The sequence below is a fragment of the Podarcis muralis genome, chromosome 8 (assembly GCF_964188315.1).
Source record: "Podarcis muralis chromosome 8, rPodMur119.hap1.1, whole genome shotgun sequence".
Lineage (NCBI taxonomy): Eukaryota > Metazoa > Chordata > Lepidosauria > Squamata > Lacertidae > Podarcis > Podarcis muralis.
The window spans coordinates 37811636-37819524 of NC_135662.1; the positions used below are offsets into that span (position 1 = coordinate 37811636).

A 7889-nucleotide genomic window follows, 5' to 3' on the forward strand; every position below is an offset into this window, starting at 1 on the left:
TCTATGGAGTGTGTGTACAGAGTCCCCATCTTGTCATGACTCTCCTTCAACCAGTAGTGGCTTGGTGCCTCCTGTGACTGGTGAGGCAGGAGAATGGTAGGCAGAGGCAACTCATTCTAGTTTTCTCACCATCCTGCTTCCTTCCCTGCTGAGTTTTATAGGAGGAAAACTGAGACTAAGGAGGAAGAAGCTGATTACAACTAAGAAAGTAGGTAGGTAAGGCCTGGCTGAGGGTGGTTGGTAAGACAGAGTCCCATTTGCGCTAATAGACCAGCCTCCACTGCCTTCAACATTTATTTCATATAATTCTGCAAATACATTTACTAGATGTGACTCCCAAATTGTACAATAGTCATTGCATTTATATAGCCAAGGACTAAACTACTTACTATTCACAGAACAGTTTGTGGATACCTATGATGTAGCATTGTTGCAGCTAAGTATGTGTAGACCTGATCACTGATTGACTTTAATATCACAATGCTCTCTACTCTGGGGTAAACAAAGCAAACACTTTAGTTTCCTGCCTTTGCTTCCCAAGACACCAGTGCTTAATACACACATATATATTTGGTTGGTTCCCTTTTGCGTGGCTAAGAAGACAGGAAGCCATTTTTGCAGCTGTTCCGGTTTTGGAGAAAATACCAACTTTGTGAAATACCAATTGGGGAAGCTTAGAATAAAACAAATGAAAACTTTAACTTTTCCAGCATTTTATCTGTTTGCTTTGGGATTCCTTTTTATGTAATTGTTAACTTTAGTTCCGCCCAGATTTCTAAATCCGACAAATTAATCATGAATGGTAACAAAACAAAACACTAGCACTTGTGGTGATTCATTGCAAGCTTTACTTTTACTAAACCTTTTGATTACTTAACAGAGCTTAACAAAAAAGAAAAGTCATCAGAGTGCCTGTGGGGAACAATAGGTTATAATGCATCAATATCAAATGAGTTCCCAAAGTTTTTTTTCCTTAAGCAAACAAACTCCGATCGTAACAAGAAGGCAGGAAAATGCGAGCGGTACTTACAAAGGACTAAAACAACCAGTCAGATGACCTTAAGAATTCATCAGCACCACATGAGAGAATAGGCCGGATAAACGCCCCTTCCCGCAGGCTAAAGGAAAAGCGAGCCACTGCGAAAATAACGCTACTTCCTTTTAACTAAACTACTGTAACATGTTTTAATCTGGGGTCCAGATAGAAGCTCCTCTAGAGGTCAGGCGCGCGCACTGTCCGATTAGTACCACACTTCCTCTTTTTTAAAAATGTGCTCCGCGTATGGTTCACAATACAGCACTTTAATAATTTTCATTTTAATAAAAGAGAGCGCACAGAGGGAAGGAGCATTTATCAGATTTCAGGGCTTATTGGTGAAAAATAAAAGCTCCCTTGGTGTATTACCGCAGCTGAATTAGGCAAGGTGGTTATCTAAAAATGATACAAAAGCCCGAAAAGCTGCAGCTGAGAGAAAGGGATTTATCAAAGCCCTCCTCCCAGGAAACTTCACGGTTGATAGGAATCCCAATCTCCCTCAATGCTCTCTACTCATTGATCTCCACCCCCCGCGCCACTTCACAACAGAGAAATACTCCTGTAATCGATCTAAAAATCTATGGCCACGCCTTCTTTCCCCTTGTTCGGGACTTATCTCGCGCAGCCTTTCTCCCCCCTCGAAAGAAAGGACCGTGCTCTTTGCATGTGCGAAAGTTATGTTTGGCTGGCAAAATGCAAGGCGAAGAGCTGCACAGGTCTGGCCAAGCACGAGCCCAGGTGCTCCTGCCCTGGGCGACATCAGTGTCGCTGCAACCCTATGCACGCTTACCTGCGAGTAAGTTGCACTGAACTCAACGGGGCTTACTCATGAGTAGGCACGCCGCAGCCTTGCACTAAAGCAACCCACAGATTTTTAGACCGGGGGCATCTACCGCATGGAGGAAATTAGGAGGAACCAACGAGCGAAGATTCAGCTTTCGCTCTGCAGGGCAGCAGGACTTTGCTACGTGGCTAAAAGCAGCAGCAGCACCGACGCTATTAGCCCGAAGCGCGGCGGGGAAGCGGGATAAATGCATCGGAAGCGGCGGGAGAAGTTCAACTTGCCAGGCTTCGTCCTTCGGAAGCCAAGCCACCTTCCAGCCGCTCCTTCCCGCCACCCAACCGGGGCTTTGCCGAGAGAGTAAGGGGAGCCCACTTACTTTCCCCGGGGTCCCGAGCTTGGGAAGTCCACGCTCGCTGCTTCAGCCCAATGGCCCGGATAGAGCCCGAGCCCGGCGGGAGCGCCTCGCCGGCAGCCGCGCCGTTTTCTCGGCCGCAGGGGAACTGAGAGCGCGCCCGAGGGGAACCAGCCAGCCTCCTGCCCAGCGCCCGTCCTGCTCCCTCGCAGAGAGGAACTTGGGCGGCTTTCGCAGCCTGTCGGGGGCTGAGGCTTCGCCGCTCACTTCCTGGTCCCGGGAAATTTGCATAGCAGGTCGGGAAGGTGGCCGGCCGGCGAGGGGGGGGGGGGGATCCTTCTTGGAAACCGAAAGGCGGGTCCCGGCAGGAGGGCGACGAGGCGCTCCAAGGGCAGGGGCAGCGCGGACACACCCGCTCCGAGAGCGGGAGAACTCGCTCGCTCTTTCTCGCTCTCGCAGCCGGGGCCCTTGAGGGCAGCCGGCCCCACGGCGCGAAGGGGGCGGAGGGGAGGGGACTCGGTCCGCGGCTCCGAGCTCGGTCATCCCAAGGAAAGCAGCTGCGCGCCTTCCTTGTGGGTGGGGAGTAATTATTCTGACCGAGCAACCCGGTGCGTGAGGGGATAAAAATAGCTAAGCCAAGTGGACTCTGGTCCCAGCTCTGCCCCTTCAGGAGCCTCCATCGGGGCCTAGTCTGCCCCCAAGAAGCCTGCCCAAGTCTGGCTCGCGTGGTCCTGGGCAAATCAGGGCCTTCCGGCCTTTAGCCCCCCTCTAGTGAAATGGGGAAAAGAAACCCTGATTGCATAAGGAAGGCCTCTGAAGATCCATACTCTAGCCACCTGCTCCAGTGCTGCGTTGCACCACCCCAGTTTCAGAGCCGGGAGAAATTTCAAGGGGTTCTGGTGCTTCCCCAGGGTTCCGCTTCCTTAGGGCCAATGGAGATGGTGGTGTCTTTTGGAGATACGGTTTTATTTACACACATATACAACCTGAGCATATGGAGAATGGAGAGGCTGGCAGCATTGACACCCCAACAGATCTTGCTTCTCCTTTAGGTTTCCAGGGGAGCCCCCAAAGCCCAGCGCATGTTATGCTAGCATCTTCTAGCATTCCGGACCCAACTGACTGTCACACACACACTAGCCTATTGTTCTACATAGCAGCTAGGTGAGGCAGTGGGGGTAAGACCCTTCCGTCCCTTCTGTGGCACAGAGCAACTTTGGTTATGCTAAATTGTGGTATTTAAGCCATTGCCTTGACAAAGGAGCTAGTTTGGCAAGCTTGCTCTTAAACATTCTACCCCCACAGACACAGGATCCGGAGAACTGGAAAGGGACCCAGGGTACCATCCAGACTGACACCTTCCAAACACATAACAGTTACTACACAGGATCAACACTCTGGCTGTATACACATCACCATTTATTTTGCATCCAGTGCACTCCCATTGCTAGTTTTTGAAGCCACATACACATGAGGTTAACCCAGAGCCCTTAGGCATACTGAGGTAGGTACCTCAGGCAGCAGAAGCCCCCAAGGCAGCAGCCCTATGGGTGCCTTTCCCCCGCCACAGAAGCAGAGCCAAGATCAGCAAGACAGATTGTGTGTGATTTCAGCAAGATCTTACTCAAGATTAAAGCCAGCAGCAGAGGTGACAAGGTAGGCAGAGAAGTGGCAACAGCAGGGCAAGGCAGCGCTTCCCATTTTGCCTCAAGTGGCAAAACGGGATGTGCCACCCCAGTTTAGCCATAATCTATATCGGTTCTGTAAGTTCTTGAGAAGTGCTGTCTATTGCATTTTTCATCAAAGCAGCTTTGCTTCAGCCGGAAAACAAGCCAAAATTCACTTTGCAGGGGTTAGCCAGTTGTGTACATTTGAGGCATCTGTTGCACATGTGCAAATGTCAGCTTTGTGGAGAGGTGTTTGGGGGTGTGTGCATGGGAGGGAATCAAACAGGATAATACGCATTAGGTAAAGACACCCTCTTACCTGTCTCTGATGTGGACAGCAAGGGGCAAATGTGGCTTGAATCACAGCAGGAGGAGAAATACCTTCACTACGTTTTAAGCCACTAATGCGTACATATCCTGATTCAGTTGTGCGCACTGCATGGCCTTGGACAGCTCTCAGCATTTCAGCTTGTAATCCCTCTATCTATAAAATGAGGGAAACCAAGGCTTACCTTACAAGAAAGGCTAGCACAATAAGATTGTAAAGTTAAGAGTTGTTAAACCTCTGGCGGGGGAGCTTTCCTGTGGATGAATCGGCATGACTTCTGCTAATGGAAGTCTTGCTAATCTGAAGGCATTAACCTCTGTGTAGATACAGCTGAGGACGCGGGTGGCGCTGTGGGTAAAAGCCTCAGCGCCTAGGGCTTGCCGATCGAAAGGTCGCGGTTCGAATCCCCGTGGCGGGGTGCGCTCCCGCTGCTCGGTCCCAGCGCCTGCCAACCTAGCAGTTCGAAAGCACCCCCAGGTGCAAGTAGATAAATAGGGACCGCTTACTAGCGGGAAGGTAAACGGCGTTTCCGTGTGCTGCGCTGGCTTGCCAGATGCAGCTTTGTCACGCTGGCCACGTGACCCGGAAGTGTCTCCGGAGTCTTGAGTGAGATGGCCGCACAACCCCAGAGTCTGTCAAGACTGGCCCGTACGGGCAGGGGTACCTTTACCTTTACCTAGATACAGCTGAGTGGCCGTCATTTCAAGATAGACAAACTGTTTCATGCAACATGTAGCTCATGTATGGCAAAAATGGCCACTAGGTGGGATGGCGTTTCAAATGGATTAGACAAGAAGCATAGTCTACTGAAAACCTTTAGTTATGATAAAAATGGAGCCTCCATGTCCAGGAACAGTGTACCCCTGATAATCACTTGTCAGGAAAAGACCTCTCAGTTTTGCTGCTGCTTGTGAGCATCTGTTTCCCAAGTATTGGAGGCTGTATATGTGAAGCAGAACTTTGGCCTGCTCTTCTGATCCTGCAAGAGCTGTTCATGTTCTTCTTTCCTTTCCATATTAAACATGCCATGCAAATACCTTTATGGAAACAATGCACCAACAAGTGTCAGCTTGTCATGCATCCAGCACCAGCAGGAATATTTTCCCTGCTGGTATCCCATTTGTTCCCAGTTTTTTGCTGTATGAAAAGCCAGGAATCATAACAAGGGTTTTGGATTGTCATTGTATTTGATTGTTTGTGTGTGAGTTTTCATTTTGAACTACCCAGAGGATACTGTTGATCGAGAGGGATAAATAAGCCATAAATAAATAAATAAACAACACAATAATATATAGTTACAGGTAGGTAGCCGTGTTGGTCTGCTGTAGTCAAAACAAACAAACAAAAAAATTCCTTCCAGTAGCACCTTAGAGACCAACTAAGTTTGTTATTGGTATGAGCTTTCGTGTGCATGCACACTTCTTCAGATACACTGTATCTGAATAATTTTATTATTATTATTTTGTTTCAACAATAATATATACTTACAGTGATGCTGATGCTGCTAATAAATAACAATTACTTAACAGTAGGAAAAGTAGAGGCAGGAGGCCACCCAGGCTTCCCCCAGAACACACTTAAGTCGTGTCTAATGTAGAAAGTTCTGGGGCTCAGTCGTTACACTGGAAACAGGTTTAATGTAAAATAAAATTAATACATTCTCCATGTGTGTCTGCATTTTTAATGACTGGATAAATTGTTGCTGTATATGCTTGGAGACTGGGGTGGCAACTTGAACAAAATATTGAGGGAGGGCAGGTCCCAGCTCCACACAATTCATCACAAAATGTGGCGCACACACACCATTTGACTGGCAATGCCCATCAACTTTTGGGGGTCTATCCCCTCAAATATTTTATGGGGGGTGCTGAAGGAACCGTGGCCCCCAGGAGTTGGCTCCTATGCTTGGAGAGGTGTAGAGTGCTGAAATCTTCTGATATGACTTCAATAGGAAACAGCTGGGAAACAGCTAAACAATAGAGTTTTCATTTATGCCTATTTACAATGGAATTCTATGCCTATTTAGAAGTAAGTTCTGCTGACCTGTGGGGTTTTCTCTCTGATAAGTGGTTATAGATTGTAAGCCTTACAGGGCACTCCCATGCATATTTACTCTGAAATAATTCACATTGTGTCCCATGGTGCTTGTTCTTAAGTAATGTTGCATAATATTGCAGTCTTAAAAGGCAAACCTGTGCACATTACTTGAGAGTAAGTCCCAATGAATTCAAATAAAAATAAATTCCACTGAATTCAATGGAACTTACTTATTTATATTAGATTCTATTTATGAATCTCATCCCATAAGATACCTCAAATTGATTTCACTGTAAAAACATCAGCAATACAAAGAAAAAATAATTTCATATAGAGAAACAACTTCTGAGTAGTTTCTGAGTAGTTGGGCGGGGTATAAATAATAAATTATTATTATTATTATTGTTATTATTATTATTAATAATAATAATAAATTATTATTATTATTATTATTATTATGCTTAGGGTTGTGCTGTGTACAGTAAGTCACATATAGGTCAACTTAATGGTTAGGCTTTCAGATGAAAAGGTGAATATGTTTCTCAGCTGTCCAAAACACCTTTGAGTTATAGGAGCTTGCAGGTACCAGTAATTGGAGCCTATTTGCCTTGCTAGCCATTGTGTGTTTGAGCGGTTGTCTTCTGCTGAGCTAATTGCACCAGTAATTTATTTCACACATTATTTTTTTCTGCTTGACTTGAAAATGCAAATATCCTCCAGCTATTCATGTATATATCACTCACACTAACAATATGTATAATAACAGAGCCAGCAATGATTTATGAGTACATCTTACTGAATATGTTTGTCAATGCACTTGTGCTTCATTAATACCCAGCATCAGGGGTTCCCACTACAGGTGACTGGGGAGGGGGATAAAAAGAGTAGCAATAGGAAAAAAGAAATGAGCAACAACATTTTTTTAATATGACAAAATATGGCACTTCAGTTAGTATAACATTTGACTCCTTGACTAATATGCCCTACTATAGGCATTAGCTGTAAGAATTTGGTGGGAAATACAAATAAAGCTTTGCATAAAGCTGTCCTGTGAAATGTTTATATTCAAATACATAATTTAGGTATGATTTCTGATAGTAATGCCCTTAAATGACAGAGTTAAAATGTTTGCTGTGGGCTAACCTTGTAAAGAAAAATAATAAAAACATGTCATAGATTTACTGTGCTAAGAGCAAAATGCATGGATCAGAGTACCAGTAGATGTTCAAATTCTTTTAAGGCTGGGTGTCACTGACAATTGCCCAGGGTGATCAATGGGCAAAGCATTCATTTGAGGAACAATGAAAACAAATGCACAGGAAACTGAAGTCTGGAAATAATGTGATTATAACTAACCATCTCCTAAACCCTTTCCCACTCGGCTAATCCCCTCTTGCTCCCCACCCTGTTCCCTCTCCCTCTAACTATCAACTGACAGACTCCCCACACTGCCCAGGCTGTCATTTCCTCCCTCCTTCCTCCTGCCCTCCAAACACAAACTCCAAACATTTGTTCAAAACAGTTCTGTATTGCTTGTGAAGGATGCCATGGCAAACATCTAATTACATAGCCAACTCTCTAACTGACAAACAAAATAGCTATTCAGCTTTGGAATACCTCAGATCAGGCTTTGATTACACAAGGATTACTATAGGATTATTATTATTATTATTATTATTGCACCT

At 45.6% G+C, this 7889-nt stretch overlaps 1 protein-coding gene across 7 annotated transcripts in view; it reads right to left on the reverse strand.

Annotated features, from left to right (window-relative positions):
- LYN (LYN proto-oncogene, Src family tyrosine kinase) overlaps window positions 1–2607 on the reverse strand; it is a 50491-nt gene extending 47884 nt beyond the window's left edge. For 3 of the 7 annotated variants that reach the window (XM_077933004.1, XM_028736931.2, XM_077933003.1), the window contains exon 1: window positions 2197–2607. The gene's annotated coding sequence lies outside the window, so the exon portion shown is untranslated. Of the gene's footprint in view, window positions 1–1030; window positions 1117–2196 lie in introns of those variants that run through there. The other 4 variants (XM_028736929.2, XM_028736930.2, XM_077933005.1 and 1 more) reach the window with 4 other exon arrangements.
- Window positions 2608–7889: the final 5282 nt, after the last annotated feature.